Source organism: Hoplias malabaricus, chromosome 1 (assembly GCF_029633855.1).
Source record: "Hoplias malabaricus isolate fHopMal1 chromosome 1, fHopMal1.hap1, whole genome shotgun sequence".
Lineage (NCBI taxonomy): Eukaryota > Metazoa > Chordata > Actinopteri > Characiformes > Erythrinidae > Hoplias > Hoplias malabaricus.
The window spans coordinates 84,245,671-84,269,065 of record NC_089800.1 but is presented as its reverse complement, the minus strand read 5'-3'; the positions used below and the strand labels follow the sequence as shown (position 1 = coordinate 84,269,065).

The 23,395-nt window shown below is 45.5% G+C and overlaps 1 protein-coding gene across 1 annotated transcript in view; it reads right to left on the bottom strand.

The window, feature by feature from the left end:
- foxn3 (forkhead box N3) overlaps positions 1–22,025 on the bottom strand; it is an 83,286-nt gene extending 61,261 nt beyond the window's left edge. Inside the window, exon 1 of the mRNA XM_066675671.1 lies at positions 21,810–22,025. The gene's annotated coding sequence lies outside the window, so the exon portion shown is untranslated. The remainder of the gene's footprint in view (positions 1–21,809) is intronic.
- Positions 22,026–23,395: the final 1,370 nt, after the last annotated feature.

Here is a 23,395-nt window from a genome sequence, read left to right as displayed (position 1 = left end):
AAGTTTGATGTGTTCTCCCTGTGTCCAAATGGGTTTCCTCCGGGTGCATCCTTAAAAATGTTGGTAGGTGGACTGGCGACTCAAAAGTGTCCATAGATGTGTGCGTGTGTGTGAGTGAATGTTGCCCTGTGAAGGACTGGCGCCCCTCCAGGGTGTGTTCCTGCCTTGTGCCCAGTGATTCCAGGTAGGACCCTAAGTGCTTACAGACAATGAATGAATGAATGCATGAGCATTACTCATAGCTCACTGAAACAAAGACAGATTTCTAAGCAAAATTCATTTCCTAAATTTACAATCCTGGTCATATATAAAAATGGTTGAAGTTGTATTTCGACTTGAATTTGATCAAAAGGTTTTGGCTATGCATGTATTTGCAACAAAACAGTCATGGCCACTTAGGTCCCTAGGTCAAACTCTATTAATGGATGCTAAAATGCTGAGAGGCCTGCAAAGCTCAACACGCTTGGAGGAGAACATTCATTCATTCATTCATGTGTCCAGAGCCTACCTGGAATCATTGGGCGCAAGAATACACCCTGGAGAGGGCGCCAGTCCTTCACAGGGCAACGCAGACACACACACACACACACATTCACACCTACGGACACTTTTCAGTCACCAATCCACCTACCAACGTGTGTTTTTGGACTGTGGGAGGAAACCGGAGCACCCGGAGGAAACCCACGCAGACACAGGGAGAACACACCACCACACCACACTCCTCACAGACAGTCACCCGGAGGAAACCCACGCAGACACAGGGAGAACACACCACACTCCTCACAGACAGTCACCCAGAGGAAACCCACGCAGACACAGGGAGAACACACCACACTACTCACAGACAGTCACCCGGAGCGGGAATCGAACCTACAACCTCCAGGCCCCTGGAGCTGTGTGACTGTGACACCTACATGCTGCACCACCGTGCCGCCCTTGGAGGAGAACAGTAATGGCCATTTTCTGTAAGGTCAACTAGTAGATGACTAAAATGGCTCTTAGAATTTTATTTAATGTGTAATCTAATAAATATTTAAATACGTTATTACATTATTATATAGAGAGCAGCAAAAGTAGCCTTCTGAGTGCTAAATATACAACTAAACTAAGCACATGGCAGCTGCATGATTGAACAAGTTCCTGCCGTTGCGAGCATCAGTTCCGGGCCTGGGGAGAGCACCCAGGAGACACCAAATTGAATTTGTCTGTGTATCAGTGGCAGGGGAAACCCAGTTAGGAGCTGAATCCATAGTTGCACAGCCTCGAGGGGAAAGGGCACTTAATGAAAATTAAGACACTGCTCTCCCAACTCATTCGATTCATCCGAAGTGGGACGTCGTCTGAGACTGGGCTGGACACGCTGAGAGCTGGAGGCAGGTTTAGAAACCACTGTGCTCACTCTGACTTCTCTATACTCTGAAACATAGAGGATCCAATGGATGTTTCTATACTCTCAGTCACTAGGGTGGCCCCATCAAGTCTATATCTTCGGTTTTAGCTTGGGGAAATAACTGTACCATACTTTGCAGTGATTTCATAACCCCAAGTCCATCTCAGCCTTTTCTGTTGGTAAATCCAGTCCCAAGATTCTTTATATGTGCACATCCTACTTACAATTCTGCTTCCATAAAGTGGTTTGTATTCCAAAAGGACACTCTTAGGGACCCTTCTGTTTTTACTTTTTCCTCCACCCACCATGAAAAGATGAGCCTGGGACCATCACTTTACATGTAATAAGCACAAACTGTCTCAGTGTGCGACGCGTTTCATTAGTAAACGGCACTCGAGACCCAAGCATGTACAATAACACTTAACAATGCAATTAATGGTGTTCCACACGAGCCGGGCAGAGTCTCCAGTGCACTGAAGATTATAACTGTTCCATTCTGCCTTTGGGAGACAGCAGGAGGGGTATTTATTACAGGAAAGAGAGAGAGAGAGAGAAAAATAACACCTGTATTATGGGGGAGTCCAACATCAGAGAAACAGGAAAGTAGGAGCAAGGCATGACCAAGAGTACCACCACTTTTGAATGTAATTATTCATTCATTCATAATCTGTAACGGCTTATCCAGTAAAGTGACGTGGTGGGTCCATAGCCTACCTGGAATTACTGGGCGCAAGGTAGGAACACACCGCAGAGAGGGCGCCAGTCCCTCACAGGGTGACACACACTTACTCACACCTACGGACACTTTTGTGTCGCCAATCCACCAACAATGTGTGTTTTTGGACAGTGGGAGGAAACCGGAGCACCCGGAGGAAACCCACGCATACACAGGGAGAACACACCACACTCCTCACAGACAGTCACCTGGAGGAAACCCACACAGACACAGAGAGAACACACCACACTCCTCACAGACAGTCACCCGGAGGAAACCCATGCAGACACAGGGAGAACACACCACACTCCTCACAGACAGTCACCCGGAGGAAACCAACGTGGACACAGAGAGAACACACCACACTCCTCACAGACAGTAACCCGGAGGAAACCCATGCAGACACAGAGAGAACACAACACACTCCTCACAGACAGTCAACTGGAGGAAACCCACGCATACACAGGGAGAACACACCACACTCCTCACAGACAGTAACCCGGAGGAAACCCATGCAGACACAGAGAGAACACACCACACTCCTCACAGACAGTCACCTGGAGGAAACCAACGCGGACACAGAGAGAACACACCACACTGTTCAGGCCATCACACACTCACCCACTCACTCACTCACACATGCACAGCTAACCCACCTACGCCAACCTACACAAGGAGGATGAGCCCCGTGTGACTGTACCTCCAGTGCCACTGTGCTTCCCCAAATCTGACCTGTTTTTTTTTTTTATTCCAACCGATACCTTAAACAGACAAATACACACAAAAAAAACGTTCCCTCTTTTCTACATCAGCCTTAGTGTGAGGAGAGAATAGAGCACACACAGCGGGGGGAAAAACATGTAAAAAGTAACATTATCCATCCATCCATGAGCCTGAGCATTAATGCCACCTCCCCCCCTCTTTGATCTACATCTCTCTACACAGAGTCAATAAAATGGAAGTGTACTGGGCTCCTATATATAAAACGCTTGGGTCTTACTGATCCAAAGCAAGGCTATAAACACAATGGCAGCAGTGGCTCAGTGATAAGCCTCCCACAGTGGAGTCTGATGCTATCACACAGAGCAGTGGCCTGAGACTGGAACATGGTGGCCGAGAGGTTCAGGGGGATGGAGGGACAGCGAGAGAGAGAGAGAGAGAGAGAGAGAGAGAGAGAGATACAGCATAGAAAGGAAGCATCCAGAGTCTCCCTCGTTGGAGCTACAGTTCCTGTGCTTATGGAGCGTGGCGTGTGGGGCTCAGGGCAGAGGGAGAAATCCTGCTAGATGAGGTTGTAAAGTAGAGTCTTAATCTTTAATCAGTGCGGCTGGATCAGCAGCGCTCATTCACGCAACACTGATAATGCCACCCCCCGTCACACTGTATCCACCAGAGAGCACACAGCAAGCCCCGCTTTTCTCTGCTAATCACACACACAGTTTTTTATATAACATCAGGTAATACGGTGTCCCACTTGTCCCATATTTATTATAAACAGCACTAAGAGACCTCCCTTCATTTATTTATTTTATTTGCAGGAAAAACAACCATTCAGTCATTTATTTTCCAGGCTTAAAGTCTAAATGTCACATTTCAGTATCAACTGTGTCCATCCTTTGCTTTTATTAAAGCTTCCATTCCTTCCACAGACATAACTCCACACCTCCAAATTCTCAGAAATTAGTTACGATTTCTACTTCACGTGATCCACGGCGATGTGGACTGTCGTCCCGTCCAGGGAGTGTTCTTGCCTTGAGCCCGGTGAGACCAGGTCGGCCTGGATGAGGGTTTACAGACAATGAATGAATGAATGAATGATCCACTTCATCTCAAACACTTTCAGTGATGCTGCAGAAGCTGGGGCAGTCACTCCACTGTTCTGTGAACAGCTGCAGATTATTTGTGTGCTTTGCGAATGTTCTTTTGTTTCTATTTCCTTTCCTCAGTACGTACTTCTTGCTCGTTGTCTGATGTCGTCTTCCATTGAACGTATGGACTGTCTTCTGTTGCTCAAAGATGAATAATCTGCTGGTTACACTTTTGATGTTCCACCCGGTCTCGTGCCATTTCTCATTTATCTTTTTGTCCAAATCTTATACTTAATCTTCTCAGAAATGTCTTCTGAAAGCTCAATTGGGATTGAAATTTGTTGAAGGGTGGCCTCTGACTTTTGCACAGAATTGTATACGTAAGCAAGCATCACCTTGTTAAACCTAACCTTTACCTTAAACACTTCAAACTTTACATCCACACAGTGGCCAACAAGATGAGCGGACAGTGAGTTGACATAATGCTTTAAAACTCCAGCAGCACAGCTGTGTCTGATCCACCATCATCACATCAGGGCCACTGCAGCGTTGAGAATAATCCTCCACACAAATCACACCTGGGGGTCCAGACCATTGAGTAAGTATTCAGAGCAGCAGATAGACTACCATCTGTAATTGTAGCGCTACAAATTGCACCTCTAAGGTCAGTGGAGCTGAAAAAATGGGCGGTAAAAGCACAAACAAGGAGGTTATTTTAATGTTATGGCTGATCAGTGTATCATTTCATATCACTGTAACACTGTCCAGACCTCGTACGCACAAAGCAGCACGGCTTCATTGTCCAGCGCTGAGGCAAAGTGCTGACAGCAGAAGAAAAAAATGCAATTCTCTCACATCATTAGATATTTCCACTCGTTCATCCGGCTCACCTTTCAAACCACTCCCTACACCATTCACACCGCTGAGATAATAGGGGACACATAATGGGCTAAAGGAGAGGTGACCGAGAGGTCATTTTTTGGTAGGGAACTAAGTGAATGTGCTCTGGTCAGACACCTAATGATACGAGCTGTGAATGCGAATCGCTGGCTTTTACGCTCGCACCATTCAGCAGCTGAGGACGCACCGTTTAATGAGAAGAGCCAAACAGCTGCTCACTGTATCCCACCATTTAGGAGATCAAATCACACAGAATACGCACAAACACACACACAAACATATGCATGCGCCCACACACAGACGAGCACATACACACTCACGGTCTTCTCGCATGCTGCTGATGTTGGTGCAGCATAATTTAAATGTTATTCATTGCTTTTGATTTGCAGTTAAGGTTAAATGGTTGCAAATTAGTTCTTCCAAAATTGAAGAGCACGTGGCGCAAAGGTGAACACAATTAAACTGTAAATACTCGTGTCAACAGTTTTCACATGCAAATTGCATGCAAATGCCGTGTCAGGGATAGCAGCAGCTCCAACCTACCCTCAGTGAGAATGCCACTGAACTCTGCTAATAACTGGGAAAACAACAGCACCCAGAACATGCCAACATATGTAGGAATTACCGGCTGTAATTTAAGCGAGGCCGTCTACGGGAGCCGACTGAGCCGTTCAGCTGGAGGCCTGTGGACTCTCCAGAGGAGAACAACAATGAAAGGCTGATCTGACTGTACTCTAAAGAACAGCAAATTTCAAAGGTGTGTGATAAGAGGTAACTGTTAGAGCGCTGTGATTACTAATCAGGGCTATGTTTACAATGCTACTATTAAAATAAAACCTCCTAAATGGTTATTGGCTTGGAGTTTTCCTAATTAGACCATGAATTGGTACAGCGGAATCTGTCAAAGTACAGAAGCAGCTACTGACATTATGACTGTGTACCTCTAATAACTGGAAAGCACTGCTTTAAACACATTCAATACACTAAACACCTCAAGCATTTGGTTCATGATGCTGCAGATCCCCCTCCTGACTTGTCAAGTCCTTCAGAATGACCTTGAGGTCTAAGAGAAAATGAGAATAGAGTAAACAAAGGTCTGAATACCGTGCTCATTCTTTCTGCTCCACACATGGACGCCCAGGATTCCCACAAAGCCTCCACAACACACAGCATCCTTTCAGTTCCATACAACTCCGTCATGTGGGTATATACCGGCTTACGTACACGTGCCTCACACACCAATGTCCAGAACAGGGAAGGATCAGTGACTGAGATATGCTCACTTAAAGGCAGCGTACTCTGTGACAGTCAGGTGTTTATATTTTGAAACTGAATGGGAGAAATCACTGTCTCACAATCCCACAATCCTCCTGTGACACTGTTACCTAGCAACAGTGAAGCTTGGGGTATCCAGTGGATGGTGAAGGGACTTCAACTGGGGAGTGTTTATTATCAGACTAATGAGCTCAAAGCTGAGCTGGACTTACCCACTCTAAGAGAACCCCCCCACCCCCACCCACAGACACACACACACACACACACACCACATGTGAATTATGGTAGAGGAACTTACCAGCAAATTTGACAGACAAGTTTTGTACCAACAATATGTTTACAATTAATTCTTGTATTAACTTTCTGTGAGGTATATATTGGATTCATTAGAATTCAGGACTCACACCAATCTAGTCTTCGACTGGCACTCAGCACAGTGGCCTTAAGCTCATGTGCAGCTGCTCCAGTGCTGACCTCTTCATTCCCTGCTCTTCTATGGAGATTCCACAGGCTGTACATACGCAGGGTCTGTGCTCACAACGGGTGCACCTTAAAAGAGCTGAACACACTAATTGTAAGTGGTGTCTACAAACTCTCCCCCTGTGCCTACCTCCTCAAAGCTTTTCCTAGCTGGAGTCTCGTCTGGGATGGCCTGCAGTTGGCAGCTGCTCTCTTGGGCGAGCGAGGGCTGATTTTCGAGGGGATGCGAGCTCTGAGCTTGGCTCAGCGAGACGAGCTGTTGGGAGACTAATTGCAGACTGTAATCTGCTCTGATTACTGGGAGAGGAGCGGGCAGGTGTGCACGCACACACACACACTTCAGCTCCGTTCGACACAGCTGCAGTCTGACCGCATGCCAGGCAAACACAGGCATGAGATATCAACACACTCACACAGATACACACATGCACACACACTTCCTATGAGCAATCTTGCTCCATATCAACCTGTAATTAATGACCAACACACTGCTCTCACTTAGCCGCCTGCCATATGTTTACATCCCAACAAGTTTTCATCATAGCAACCTCCGCAACGAGCGGGATTCACACCTCGCTTTTAATGTGGCAGTGAGTCACAAAACTAAGATTTAAGGAGAGTGACTAGGGGGCAGCAGACATATGCTCACCAGGTGCCTGGTGTTGGACCGGACAGTGTAGTTCTGAGCTCAGTGGTGTAGCTGGTAATGGTGACCAGATTGTAAAACGTTTGTGGAAGTAAATAAAGTGCAGTTTTGTGTCAGCGTGTATTCCATGTGGATAGGGGGTTTTCCAATGCATTCCGCAACCGTCTCAAAACACAAATACCGTACTAAATTAATACCCCATCAGTGTCGATATCAGTATCAAATTCAGAGATTGTTTCCTTACAGTTTGCTAGCTCTCTGATCTGTTTAAATGCTGGTGATCTGGGGTTTATTCAAAGCCTTGGCTTAGTAAATATGAAAGAAACAAACGGCCTGGTCCAAAATGGCTCAGGTGCTCTCTCGACTGAGCCATGGCTAAGAGTCATTTGGATGGCGGAGGGTCTTCTGAATATTTAAAAGCATGAAGAGGGTTGAGGATGTTGATTTTTGTCTGCTCCATAGGTTCCTAACATTTACTCATTTTTGCTGTTTCAGATGTATCACTTAATTTAGAGTAGAACTCACCCAACTTTTAAGAAAGTAAACACAAATTCTCCAAACACAAACAAGCTACAATCAGCTTCTAACTCAACCACACTGATCCATTTTTAAAAGATGTGGAGCTTCCGAATGCAAACAAAGCAAAACACCAAGGGGGCGGTGGGTTTGCTCAACAGAATCGTCTACATTGCCTTTAATACGGTAACGTGTGGACTGACACACCCTGTGTGTACGACTGGATTTGGAATAAAAAGGTAAGTGAAGCCACTGATTCTCAGAGTTTTCTAGGCTTTATGAGGGTTACATAAGGGCAACCTTTAATGCACAATAAACTAATCCATGTCCCGCATCAGAGGCAATCATGAAAACTACAGAGTCACTGGTGAGAGGTGGGAGATGCTGAGCATCGGGCCCCGACTGTAAGCATACGTCCTGTTTAGGTTTTTATAGTGTTGTCCAGAGAGTGAGAGAAAGTGTGTGTATGCAGGAAAACACAATATCGGATGCTGGAGTCAGCAGGATGCAGAGAGAGGGCATTGAGTTATCACAGCAACTCGCTGCTGACACGGCCAATTAAAACTGCAGCTAATTTCACAAACACACACTCCCCCAAAATAAAAAATATTAAAAATATCCTGCACATTTCACCAGCTGACAAAAATCCCCCAAATACCCGGTGCTGTCTGAGAACAGAGCACTAACTGCCCTCTGTAACCTTGAGGTAGAAACACTCTGTCCACTCTAACAGCCTTTTCTCACAGCTACAGACCCAACAGCCCACAGTCCGGGTCCACAGCAAAGGCTGGAGGTGACAGCTGACCGCTCACAGAGCAGAAATGTGACACTGATGTTTACTGCTCTGCGCTGTACTTAATCTTTGTGTCAGATGACAATTTATTCGTGTCATTCCATTACCGCGCCGTAAACTGTCCCCAGTGAAACGCTGCTCCACTAATCAGTTCCCTCGCAAACAAAATTACATTTCCAATTGAATTTGTTTCGGGCCTGGAAAAATATGAGCAGCGGAGGGGACAAAGCAGCCCACTGGCTGCGGCAGAGCCGTTTTCTTCTGATAATTGAGTTAAAATAATACAAAGCACAAGGGAGTGCTTTCACGTCGAGGCCTGGCAGAGATGTGTGTTTGGAGAGTGGGAACAATTCCACATTCCAAACAGTGCGTGGCTGGCCAGAGGTCTGTCTCCTCTCTATTACTCGCTCAGTGTAGTGCAGGCATCCACTCAGATTTCTCCACTCCTATGGCCCTTTTCACTTATCTTCTGCAAACACTGGGGTAGGCTGACTGCCACAAGCACAAAGTTTGCTCTTGTTGATAACACCATGGCAACAGGAGGAGCGGCATAACTGCACTTCTTCGGAACAACACGGCCAGATCAGCTTTACTTGATGACCGGCTTTACTGAGACTCGGTGGTAAACAAGTTAAAAATGTCCTCAATAATAGCAAAAGATTACGGCAGCAGCATGCAACACTGGCCTGGATCCATGGCTACAATGATGCGTCGAATGACTTGTTTTTTTCTATAAGGAGACGTTAAGACAACAGCTTTCGGACTCTTGAGCACACATCTTTCTGTTGCTGTCTGTAAATCTGAACATAAAAACCCATCCAACTCATCTAGCTTTTGTATTCTCTCAAATCATTAGCTCACAGGGCAGGGCTTTCTAACTGTGGCATTATAAGTGGAAACAGAGCTGGCACTGACTGCAGACTCAGATTTTTTATTTATTTATTTATTTATTTGCATACTGAATGAAAATTAAGAACTAATTGTAAGGCTACATCTGTACATCTGTAGAGAGATGGGGTTTTTAAGACTAACTGATGGCCACTTGGGGAATTTAATTAAAAACAAAACACTCTGTAATGAACTAGAACATTTATATGCCACACATTGTGGTTGTGACAGTTTGCAGTACACTACAGGAAGTGTAGGGGGTGCTATAGTGTCTGAAGGGGAATTGAATTAAAAACAAAGCACTCTGTAATGAACTAGAACATTTATATGCCACACATTGTAGTTGTGACAGTTTGCAGTACACTACAGGAAGTGTAGGGGGTGCTATAGTGTCTGCAGGGGAATTGAATTAAAAACAAAGCACTCTGTAATGAACTAGAACATTTATATGCCACACACTGTGGTTGTGACAGTTTGCGGTACACTACAGGAAGTGTAGGGGGTGCTATAGTGTCTGCAGGGGAATTTAATTAAAAACAAAGCACTCTGTAATGAACTAGAACATTTATATGCCACACATTGTGGTTGTGACAGTTTGCAGTACACTACAGGAAGTGTAGGGGGTGCTATAGTGTCTGAAGGGGAATTTAATTAAAAACAAAGCACTCTGTAATGAACTAGAACATTTATATGCCACAAATTGTGGTTGTAACAGTTTGCAGTACACTACAGGAAGTGTAGGGGGTGCTATAGTGTCTGCAGGGGAATTTAATTAAAAACAAAGCACTCTGTAATGAACTAGAACATTTATATGCCACACACTGTGGTTGTGACAGTTTGCAGTACACTACAGGAAGTGTAGGGGGTGCTATAGTGTCTGCAGGGGAATTGAATTAAAAACAAAGCACTCTGTAATGAACTAGAACATTTATATGCCACACACTGTGGTTGTGACAGTTTGCAGTACACTACAGGACGTGTAGGGGGTGCTATAGTGTCTGCAGGGGAATTTAATTAAAAACAAAGCACTCTGTAATGAACTAGAACATTTATATGCCACACATTGTGGTTGTGACAGTTTGCAGTACACTACAGGAAGTGTAGGGAGTGCTATAGTGTCTGCAGGGGAATTTAATTAAAAACAAAGCACTCTGTAATGAACTAGAACATTTATATGCCACACATTGTGGTTGTGACAGTTTGCAGTACACTACAGGAAGTGTAGGGGGTGCTATAGTGTCTGCAGGGGAATTTAATTAAAAACAAAGCACTCTGTAATGAACTAGAACATTTATAATCCACACATTGTGGTTGTGACAGTTTGCAGTACACTACAGGATGTGTAGGGGGTGCTATAGTGTCTGCAGGGTACCTATGCATTGTGGTACTGGATTTATGGCAGTACTAATTAACCAAAGAAGAGTTCAAAGGTTAACTCAATATAAAAAGTTTTTTTTTTTTCTCCCAATGATGACCTTAGGTTTCACAGGCCATTCTTTTAATCCTCTGTTCCGTCGGCAGGTTGGAGAACTACTGGTGCACTCTGACATGAACTTAGTCCAGGTGACAGCCCCCGCACACACAGATATAACCTCTATTCCAACCAAATCAGCAATTACTGATGACAGGAGTAAAACACTCAATCTCTCCCTGATGCTGCTGTCGGGCCCCTCTTATTCACAGTGAAGCGGTGTCAGTTTGAAGAGAAAACTGTCTAGGAATAACTGGGGTCGTTAGTAGGATTTCAAAGTCACTCTGTCCTCTGATAAAGACCACTTGACAGGCACGGGTGAAATGAAGCTTGCCGCCGCAGAGAGGGCTGATACGGCCCTGATTAGATCCTCCACCTTCAGGAAGGTGCTGATGCACAGATATTCCGAAGAAGGAGCAGGCGGTGGGAAAGGAGGATGGAAAAAAACAGGAACAGCAAACCAGGAGAGCTGACAACTAGGCAATTTCCACATGCTCTTTTACATCACTCAGGCCTTATACATGCACACACACACACACTCTGCAGCCCTCCGTCCCTGTGTGGTCTCAGGTGTTAACCTCAGAGGAGAGACCCTGGTGCTGTGTGTCAATCACCATCTTCTTTCTTTCGCAGTTTACTCAGCTGCCAGGGCAAGCACTGCTCCACACACTCCAACATATTCCACTGCTGCCAGTCCGCAAACACACCACTGACACACACATCTAAAAAAAAATGGCTGATTTCACACCACTCAAGATCAATTATCAAAGTTATTATTTTAATTGTGGCCCATTAATTTTAGTATTTTGACAAAAATTACATTAACAGAGTTATGTATCTGGGCTTATGCTGTACACAGTCAGAAGGGCTGTCACTTCCTGTTCAGGGTCATAGCTTGTACGAAGCCTACCCGGAATTATTGGGCACATGGCATCAGATACAGGGTGTCACACACTCATACACACACACTAACTTGTTTTTGGGCTGTCGGCGGAAACCAGAGCACCAGGAGGAAATCCACGTAGTCACAGAGAGAACACACCAGGCCCCTCATAGACATTGGCCCGAGGCAGATTTAGAACTCACAACAGCAAGATCCTGGAGCTTTGTGACAGCGACATCACCTCCAGTGCCACAATGCCACCCATTATTCGTCTTTCCTTCTGGAAAAGAGAGAGTGTGTTGAAACCTTAAGGGAACACAACTGGTCCTCAAGACCACTGCTGTGCCTCTGAGGGCACAATTACACTGTTTGTGTTTTTCAGTGAAAAAGTACCGTACCTGTTTCTTCTGACAGTGCGTTTGCTGCCGCTACGTCGGCATGAAAATGTTGTGGCATATTTCTGCTTGACTCTTTGTGTTAAACAGCTGGTTATTCCTTACCCTTAAAGTCGCATTTTTATTAGACGGGCACCTGAGGTTTTCTTTTAGAATTTCAAATGTCTGTTTGGCTCATTATTCCATAAGTTAATTTAGCCTTCAGCGTGGAGGAAATAAAGCCTTAAAAAAAGGGACAGATTTTCATTTCATTTTTAATGGTGTTTTCAAAACTGCGTCATTACTTTGACACTTTATTTATTATTATGTCAATGAGGCCTTATTAGTTCATTATCAAACGCTCGAGTACATGGTCTCTATTTTCTGCCCAGGTCAGTGTCAGTCTTTTTCCCTGTACGTGCATGTTATCTATATATATATATATGTTGAATAATATAAAGCAAGGGGTGAGCAATCTGCATGTGAACAGTTCTCTTAACTCTCCCGGTCTTTTCCACACTATAATCTTTGTCTGTCGTCTCGGTCTTTTCAGGGGAGCATTACGTGGGTCTGCTGGCACAAAAGAGGGCTAATTTGTGAGTTAGGCTCATCAGTGGAGGCCTCTGCGGCCGGCTCTTTAATAAGCCCAGCGACTGCGTGGCCTTGACACTGCGCCGAGTGACTCACCGGCTTCGGTCCCTCTCCATCTGATGAGCTCGCTCAGGAGGCAGCAGCGCCCCGGCACCGTGCTAAATGAACAGCCGAGCTAAATGAACAGTCGGACTAAATGAACAGCCATTCACAGAGAATACAGGTCAAAGGGTCGAGGGCACTCTGTAAGTACAGATAAAAGAAGAGGACTGTTCAGGGGCTGAGGGTGGAGAGAGCCGAGTTCTGTGCGCAGCCAGGCGCAGTGTTTGTGTGTGTGTGTGTGTGTGTGTAAAACAGCGGTGGTGCGTGAGGGCTGATTTGCACATTAAAAGCCGAAAATGTAGCGCAGCTTTGAGGAAGCCACCAGCAAGAATTTCCACTTTCTAAATAAATAAAGAAGGCTGACAAAAAAATCCAGTGTTGAATGTGATAAAACACAACTTTTCTGAGCAAAGACCTTGAGCGGTAAATCAATGTGCCATCAGTCCTGGATGTGAACAATGCTCCGAACATGTTTTGACTCTGAGAAATGTCAGTCAGCCCCTGAAAGTGTGAGCTCCCCACTGCTCGTGTTGGGGGGCTCAGGGACAGGGCGTGTACGGCTTATGGCTGAGACAGAGACAAAGACAGAGAGACCCAGAGACAGAGAGGGGGAGAAGCGGGCGACAGGGGGGGGTGAGAGAAAGAAAGGGAGGGGGGGGAGGCAGAAAGGAGCAAAGTAGGAACAAGCGAGAGATTGCTGAGAGAGCAAAGAGGCAAGGCTGAGAAAGAGCGAGAGCGAGAAAGAGAGAGAGAAAATGGGTGATGTGTGTGATATGGGGCACAGTGCTAGGAGTGGAGCAAAGAGCCATTTACACAGGAGAGTGGCCCTGTGCCAGGAGAGACCTGTAAAATATAGTTGTTTATCCACTCGACAGTGGGGCTGTCTCTTCACTGACAGAACAAAAATGAAAGCAATATCAATGAAATATGACACTGATGACGGGCCGGGAGAGGAAATGGAAATGACTCGATTCTCCCGAGCTTCCTGAGCGAGATATGGCTGCGCTTGCACTGAATTCGGTGGCTGTGCTTTCCACTTGTCAGGTTTCTCAAACAATCAGGACACCTTCTCTACCGGGACCTCCCTCAGACGAGCAGGAGATCCAGCAGGTCTGGATGAGACAAAACTCGCCGCAGACGGAAGGCGAGCAGCGTTAATAAACATCCAGCTCTAGTCAATACGTATGCAATGAGCTGTTGACAAGTCGTTTCAGTTAAACCACTCTCAGAAGGCCAATCTCTTCTCCCTGAATGTCCTGAAGTTGGTGCATCATGTCATCGTGTATGTGTCCTTGTGCGGAGGTCCCCCGGTGGTGGCAGGAATAGACCGTGTCCAGTGGCTGCACTGCCAGAGCTGCGAACGTCCTTGATGTCTGCAGAATGAAGGACAGCATGATCCGAGTGAACAATGAAGACCCCATAACAATACTGATCCGCCAAATCTCTCAGCTACAAAACCCGTCTCTCCACACTCAAGTGCACAATACGCACGACGGCCTTAATACCGTCTCTCTCTTCACGTCCACTTCAAACCCTCTGATGCACTGATGGTTTTGGAGGGGCTCGGTCTGCGCTGTTCCTCGGAGCTACACATCCAGCAGCTGCATTAAACTCCGTCGCTGTCCGGACCAGTGTGCAGCCAGCAAACAGAACCCTCCTGACCCCTGTGTGTGGTGCAGTAGTGTCAACACTACACTGATTATTCTATCATCGGTGGGCCACAGTGCTATTGAAAGCATTCCTTCTCCTACGAGTGGGACTTGAGAGCCTTGCCAGGTTTAGACTAACTTGATTTTTCTTCTCTGCTGTGGTCACCAACATTCATCCTGGAGGTCCACTTTTCTTGCAGAATTCAATCTGAACTTCAGTCTGGTACCAATGTATCGGAATCACTTTATTTGGCAGTACAGGGTTGCTTTGGCCTACCTGAGACAAAACTCTGGCAACACTTACAGCAGAACTAAGGCACTGACCTTACTAAAACATAGTGCTGGGCGATATGAGCGCAAATCAATATCACGATTATTTGTACATTTTACCACGATTACGATTAATGAACGATTATTTGGTTTTTTGGATTTATGAAATATGAGAGTCACATATGTGCTTTGGTCACTGAAACTGTTTTTTTCTCAGCGTTTACATCTGACTTTTTGTTCAGTGCCGTGTTAATTATCGTCAACACACAGCACGTCCAAACCACAGACGCTGTGCTTTTCTTTGGTACGAGCTGCTCGAGTCGCTCTGCCTGCCTCGGCGTTTAGGTTGCTAACATGTGGCAGATAGGGGCAGAGTCATGTGACTACAGCTTGGTAGTGTTGTTTTAAAGGGACAGTACATGAACACAGTGGGGACATAACAGTCAAAAATAATTGATATAATCGATATAGACAAGATTATGCTGATTAGAAGTTCTGAATGTCGATTTTGATTCATTTTCGATTAATTGCCCAGCCCTACCTTCTAAATCAGATGCATTGGAGAAACATACAAGGCGAGGGAACATTCAAACACAAATTACAGTTTGATTCCAGTTATTTAAAGCTGACTGTGTGATAATCGTACACTTAGAATTGTCCAATGGAGTTGATTCAAAGAGTCGATTTCTCTTTCCACAGTTACATAAACCAAACCAAAGGGAAGAAGCCAAATGATCTCCAGAAATAAGCACGTATGTGATGAAAAGGAGCACTCCAGTTAGTGTTAGGTTTACATTAGGGGTCAAGTTTAGAGTTAAGGGCAGGGTTTTAGGGTGATTCACACTATGACATACCTTCATACATCCACAAAGAGTGATCTATATCTTGTGCACATTGTTCCAATGCCAGCTCCATTTCGTACACATCAGTGAACAGTCTTTTTTGTAAAACATGTACAGACTCACAGAAGGAGAACTGACAACATAAACAGTACAGTAAAGTGCATCATACACTATTAATACTCTATGACTCTGGTTAAGTTTGAAACAAGACCAAAAACCTTGGAGTCCAATTTTGATTCCTGTAATCAGAGAACTGCCTTTCTTTCTGACTGCAAACCACTGCAACACTGGGTATAAACACACAAGGCACAGGGGCAAAAACACAGCACGGTTCAACACAATACATAAATATATATGATCTACCCTCAGGAGACTGATCAAATGTACTGAGTATCTCACATCTGTCTCAGATCAGGGATCAAGGTGGAAAACCAGAAGAAACAAAGTTCGCAAACGGTCTACACATCATTTCTTGTTGGATTTTCCTCTAATGTTCTCAGGGAAGTGGTAAGAAAGCAAAAAAGAGAGATGCAGAGTACTCAGAAAAGTCAAAGATCAAGAATGAGCAAGGAGAGGATGCAAGAAAGAAAGAACGGAGAAAGGAGCACGGAATCAGGGCAGAGCTGAATAAAGTTAAGAGTGGATTACTAAGAGACAAGAGAGCAGGGTTTATGGCATGGCTTTGTGTCAGGCGGTGGGTTTGAGACACAGCACTGGTAGGCACTTAATGGGACTCCCAGAGGTAAAGCAGTCGAGGGTCTATCATTCATTAGGCAACCTCCATCATCACACACATTCCAGACACTTAATCACCGCGACACAAAGAAAATACCTTGAAGGTCACAAGGGGAAGAGAGAGGAGGAGGGGGAGAGAGCGGCCTCGATTTGATGGAAGACGTGATGCCACGCTTTCATTCATCCATGGAAGGATGCGTGATCTGAGGATGCATCGAGACCTTTGCCACAGAGTTGACAGGATCGACACTTCGCCTAGTGACAGAACACACCCTAAACACAAGTCAGTGTTTCAGTGGGTATCATCTAATGGGACGAGTGCAAATGGCATCTAATGGGACGAGTGTAAATGACATCTAATGGGAATATCTGAAGCATCCTGCTTTGCTGTTGTCTGCTGTGGCTGCAGCTCGAGAGCCTTCCTCCTCATCATGCATATTCACTGTCGTTCCCCATCAGGTGTTTTCACTCTGATGTTTTGACACGTTTTTCTGCCTCGTCGCACTCTCCCTACTGATTTGCTTGGCTGTTTAATTTTTGCAAAGGTGGGGGGGGGGTGCAAACCAGGTCGTTTGACAAGTGGGAGACTGTTGCTACATGATCCCAGACAGACAAAGAGGGATGCAGCCGAGCCCCACACTCCACTGCCCCAAAATAAAAAGCGGTTTGACCCCCCACGCATCTGCTTTGGCCTCTCGACTGTGACCGACTCAACCAGTGGCCTCCTCCTGCCTGAGTAATGCCCCGCACTCCTGCACGCACCGGGCCCAAACCCAGCCACTGCACTGGGAAAGTTCTCCCAAAAAATGCAAATATGTCAAAGGGATGAGCAGCAGAGTCTGAAGTTGCATTGAAGCCCAGAGAGGGGCCCACCACGGCATGATTGTAAAAAGGACACGCTCAGACCACGCACTCGCAGCAGATCACACCGCACTGACAACCGTATCAAAAATATAATGGACACTTTCTGCACAGGAATTTGTATAATATTTACATATGAAACAGGGGGTTGAAAAATTTGGGGTCTGTAATTGCAAACTGACCATCCCCCGTGATGAGCAGGCAGCTCAAAACGAGGAAAAACTGTCAAGGCAGCATGTACAGTAACTGTTACTTTGCATAAAACATACTTTTAAACTCAGAGTTCCAGTCGTGAATTGTGATTGGCTGAGCCACTTTTGAAATTGGAAAACCTATGATTGCTTCATGAAAAAATGTTTTGTACATATGGGGCTTTTTCTTTCATATATATATATATATATATGTGTGTGTGCACATTGATTTGGAGTTCTGGAGCCTACCAACCCAAACACTGAGAAACTGGACCTAGTCTGTTTTCATTCATTCATTATCTGTAACCCTTATCCAGTTCAGGGTCGCGGTGGGTCCAGAGCCTACCTGGAATCATTGGGCGCAAGATGGGAATACACCCTGGAGGGGGCGCCAGTCCTTCACAGGACAACACACACACATTCCCTATTCTGTTCTTTACATTCTAATTCAGAAAACATCAAATATATCAAGTCATTCTGATTTTGTGCTGTTTTTACGTAGTGTTTTCCTCCTCTTCCGGGTCTCTCCAATCACAGTGCTGGACCCATGTTTATGCGAGAGCGGAAAGACGAAGATAAACACAGCAAATCAAACACAATGCGTGTGGAGAAAGAAGATAACTAACTATAAACTGAGAAAACAAGAACAGAAACAAAAGAAAACAGAGCAAAAACAGCTAAAAACCAGAGCTTCTGTTCCTCGCTCCTCACTTCTGGGCTCTCGCGCTGAACGGAGCTGTGGCTCGTTATCATTTAAAGGAACAGGCGCTAAAACTGCCCGTTCTGAACAGGGCTGTGATGTTTCAGTAAGACTCCAGAACTGTTCACTTGAGGAACAGGGGTGGAATATGTTGCCTTAAAGTTACTTTATAAGAACAGGCATTTTTCAAAGTGATTTTGGATCATTTATATTTGTACATTCCTAATAAAATCTGAAAAAACACTGTCAAGGGCCAGCGACACTGCAAATTTGTTCCAGAAATAAAACATGGAGACAGAGGTTTTGTTTACTATTTTCTTTAAATGTTATACATAGACATTTATGTCAACACGAGCCCAAAATAAACTCACTGATAATATAAGTACTCCTAACTTTGAGTCTGATTTCTCACCCGCTCCAGCACCTCCCACCACCCCCCACTCGCAGAAGACGAAAGAAGCGATTCGCCACACGTCCTCCTTTAAAGAAAACAAGAGGCTGACACATTTCCTACCAACAGCCCCTTCCTCCGATAACACACCGCTCCTGTCAACAGGAAGTTCTTTCAGCAGCGGACTTCTCCTACTGCTCTACACCCACAACTTCAGCCCACTGCCCTCCACGGCCGGGGGCAACTCTGACCCAGACATACACTTAAAAAGCAGCGGGATGGGGGCAGGAGATGATGAGGTGGAGGAAGAGGATGTTGCCCGTGCCTCGCAGCTGACTGTGAGTTTTTGTGTGGGTCTGTGTGTGTGTGTGAGACTGAGCAGGAGACCTTCAAATACTCTTGGCTGGAGGAGGCAGGGTTTTTAAAAGCTTGCACAATACTCCTGAAATCAATTAACGTGCAGGCACTGGTATCAGCATTACGCACAGCCTCCTATTACCTCAGCTCACAGAAATAACTCTGACCAGAGTGCTGGACAATGCCAACATAGCCTCACAAATATGGCATGGGTCTTTGCGGCTCAGATCAATGCATTAGGTCATAGTCAAAGCCTCCAATTCCTTTACTCCACCAGGATCTTTAACTGTCCATTCACTCTCTGCATATGACTCCAAACATTAACCCCCCCACACTCCCAAAACACACACACACACACACACACACACACACACACACACAGATTAAACACAGACAAGATGAGAGAAAAGTTTGTGAAAGTCGTAGAAACTCACGTTAAGTGCTGGGTACATTTGAGGAGCGAGAAGAGAGAAGATGTGAAAACCTGAGACTGACCTTCGCAAGAAGAAGCTTTGCTGTTTGAGCAGCAGCTAATGGGAGAACTGGCAGGGGAGAGAGAGAGAGAGAGAGAGAGAGAGAGAGAGAGAGAGAGTGGTGGGGTGCAAGGAAAGAGAAAGTGAGAGAGAGAGAAACAACGATAGAGTGAGACATGAGGATGGGAGATAGAAGAGAGTGAGGGGATGTGGGGAAAGAGAAAGAGAGAGAGTGAATGAGAGAGAAAGAGAGAGAGAGAGAGAGCGCGCAGGCGCTTTCTGCAGGCTGCTGTGATGACATGCATGCGTTTTTTTTTTTTTAGTAAGAGGGGCTTATCTTTGTCTCTATGGTAACTGTGTCTCTGGGTGGTTATTAGAAACCCTGAACTTCCTGTGCTTCTGCAGCATCAGCCAATCGGAGGCTGTGTTCCTCAGAGGCGGGGAGAGCTCTGCTATATGCAGCGAAGAAGCGGCCACATGAGGGGGCCATAGAAACAGAGGGTCAGGAAAAAAAAAACTTACTGCCAGGGAGGAGAAAAAATGCAGACTTCTCCCAAACAGCCCCAAAACAACAGAGAGCACAAAAAACGCCGCCTCTGCCTCTGTGTCTGCCTCCGTACCCTGCTCTGTCCAGGCTAAACAAACAGCCAGACAGGAACAGACATCTTCTCACTGTACAACAACACCAGAACTGTCCGTACAGGAACTTTCCGAAAAGAATAAAAGTCCTGCATTAGTGGCAAACACTTTTACAGGCCTATTTATAGCAGAAAAGATCATCCACACTGGAAGGACACGCTCACTTTTTCCAGAGGGACACAGCTGCTTTTTTTTCCTCTCTGAACATAATGGAAAGTCTTGGGGAAAAAAAACAGGCTCAGCATCTCACATTCCAAGAAAACAGTCTGTAGAGTGGTTTTATGAGTCGCAGGCAGGAAAAAGTGAGAGAGAACATAGGAAGGAGAGCAAGAAGAACTAGAGAAGAGAGAGAGAGAGGGTGACAGCACAGGAAAGAGAAGGAGGAAAAGAGAGGAAGAAGGAGAAAGATGGGGAGGATGGAATGAGTATCCAGAAGTAAAGAAAGAACATAGGAAATAAGAGAGAGAGTGAGAGCGAGCTGAGGAAAGAGGAAAGGAGACGGGTCCAGCCCTGACGGCATTAAAGCCCTGACGGCTCTTGCCATGTATTCACACATTCCTGCACTCGAGTTAAGAGGCAGACACTGGCAGGCTTAGGGCTGAGCGCCGCGCTTAATGCTGCTGAATGCTAACAAGTGACAGAGAAAGCCTGGGATTAGCAGAGCAGAGAGAATAGAGGGAACGCAGGCAAACAACAGAGGCAGCTTTTCAGCAAGAGACTCCTGAAGGCACAGAGAGAGAGAGAGAGAGAGAGAGAGAGAGAGAGAGAGAGAGAGAGAGAGAGAGAGAGAGGAACTCCTGAATGAGTGCAAGAGTCATCTGACCACAACCAGAAGAGCTTTGCACAAACTCAGCCGAGTCAGCAGCAGCCGAGGAGCGCTCTGGAGTGGGAAGAGAAACAAGCTCCTGCACTTCAGGAGAAACAAACAAGACACAGACACACACCGAGTGGAGAGTGGGGGTGGGGTCAAGGGTGGGGAGCCAGAATATTATTTTAGGAGAGAAAGTGTATCGTTCTTCCTCATATCTCCAGAAATGAGAAGGAAAACCACTCAACGTCCAGTGCATTAATGTGCTCCAAACTGTTTTAATACATTTTGTGTGGGTCCATTATTATTATTATTATTTATATTATTATTAATTTATTTATTTTTGGTTCAGACAGTGGTGATTTAAATCTCCACATGCATTTCAGGAGAAAAAACAAGGCACATCATAAGTTCAAAATGTGGTGGAGGACATCGCTTGGAGCAGGTACACACACACACACACACACAAACATATAATCCACCGTGATGGGCTGCACTCACAAAAACTTCACTCCAGCGTGTCTTTATTTAACACAGCACTGCATTTGTTCATTGCAGCCGACTCAGAGCAAAGTTCTGCAGCTGCTGACCTTGAGCATGCTCAGTCCAAACACTAACAAGCAGAAAAAGAGTGCACGACCCCAGGAGTGAGGGAAGGAGGGAGGGGGGCACAAAGGGTAAAATATCTTGCTGTTGGAAAAGAGAGGTGGGGATAGGAGAGGGAGGGTAGGAGAAGAAGGGAGGGAGACTCCGGCGGACGTAGACTGAGCTGTTCTTCACATGAAGAACCAGTCAGGAGCTCAGAGGCGACTGCTGTTTACTAATGCAACGGAGAGATGCCCCTCTACCATTCCACAGTGACAGGAGCGTGCCCCCTGTCTCTCGCGGCTGTCACAATATTTCACCCTGTGGAGGTAGCACATGTCCCACACGTAACACACTCCAAATGCAAGAGCTTCCAGTCCACACACTCTCAAACAATCACAAACACACACGCTCTGCCTCTCAACACATGGAAAGCCCAAAGATTACAGCATGAATTAACAATCACACAACAAAACCTTTTAATCCCGATCTTCTCCTGATTGGCTGCGTCCTCATGAGCTTCAGCTCCAGCTCCAAATGTTTAAATCCTACTGGTTAATCCCTCCATTCCTCTCGCTTTCAGTATTCGAGTAGAGACCACAGTGGGCTTGGACATTCACTTCAATCTTCTCTTTCTCTCTCACACACACACTCACTCTTTCCCCCTCTCTCTCTCACTGCACTCTGTTCCCTCTCTCTCTGAGCTCTGGAACTAAGCGAGCTTGGAGCTGAAGGAAGAAGCTCTCTCTGGGTCCTACTGCCCCATGGGTTAACTGAAAGAATGCCATTGTTCCCAGCATGCCCCTCAGCTACCCTCAGCTACACAAGACTAATAATTCCCACATCAAGTAGTTTTGCTAGAGGCTCGCAGGAACAAATGAAAGCTCTGCACAGAGTGTGTTCTTTTTTTTTTCTCTCTCTGCATACAATTAAATGGTCAGCTAACAAAGAAAACACTGAGCGACTTTAATTCAAATGAATGTAAAGAGAGATTGACCTGTCGTTTGAAATGTTTCTCTCAGCACACCAGTGAAATGTTCACACTGTAAAGAGATATGTGGTCTACTTTGGAGAAGTTAAATATATCAAGTGTGTAACGATTCAGAAATTTACTGCTAGTTACCAGTGTTTAAAAATGTGCAAGTTACATTTCAATACTCAGTTCATTACAGCATTCAACATTATTAATTAAATACAGTATTTGAATGTTTACAATGGTACAGTGTTCTGTCTGAATATTTACAACATAACACTGCACAATAATGACATGCTAAAGGATTTTTATGTACATTTTTTTTAAATTGTGTTAGGGACTTTGCCTATTTAAGAGAGTAAACAATAGAATAGTACCTAGTAGAGGAATTAATAAAATTCATTCATTCATTATCTGTATCCGCTTATCCAGTTCAGGGTCGCGGTGGGTCCGGAGCCAACCCGGAAACCCACGCAGACACAGGGAGAACACACCACACTCCTCACAGACAGTCACCTGGAGGAAACCCACGAAGACACAGAGAGAACACACCACACTCCTCACAGACAGTCACCTGGAGGAAACCCACGAAGACACAGAGAGAACACACCACACTCCTCAGAGACAGTCACCCGGAGGAAACCCACGCAGACACAGGGAGAACACACCACACTCCTCACAGACAGTCACCTGGAGGAAACCCACGCAGACACAGGGAGAACACACCACACTCCTCACAGACAGTCACCTGGAGGAAACCCACACAGACACGGAGAGAACACACCAACTCCTCACAGACAGTCACCCGGAGCAGGAATTGAACCCACAACCTCCAGGTCCCTGGAGCTGTGTGACTGCGACACTCCCTGCTGCGCCACCGTGCCGCCCCACTTATCCTATAGTGATTTGTATTTCCTCATATACGTGTCTATATTGACCTATGTGTCCTATATTGTAATTGCTTGCACAATTGTGTGCGTCATGATGCTTGTGATGTATCATACCGTGTTGCTTATATTGTTGCTTATTATATGTTTTGTATTATAAAGTTGCTGTCAGTGGCCAGTCCTAGGCCCAGGTGTGTGTGTG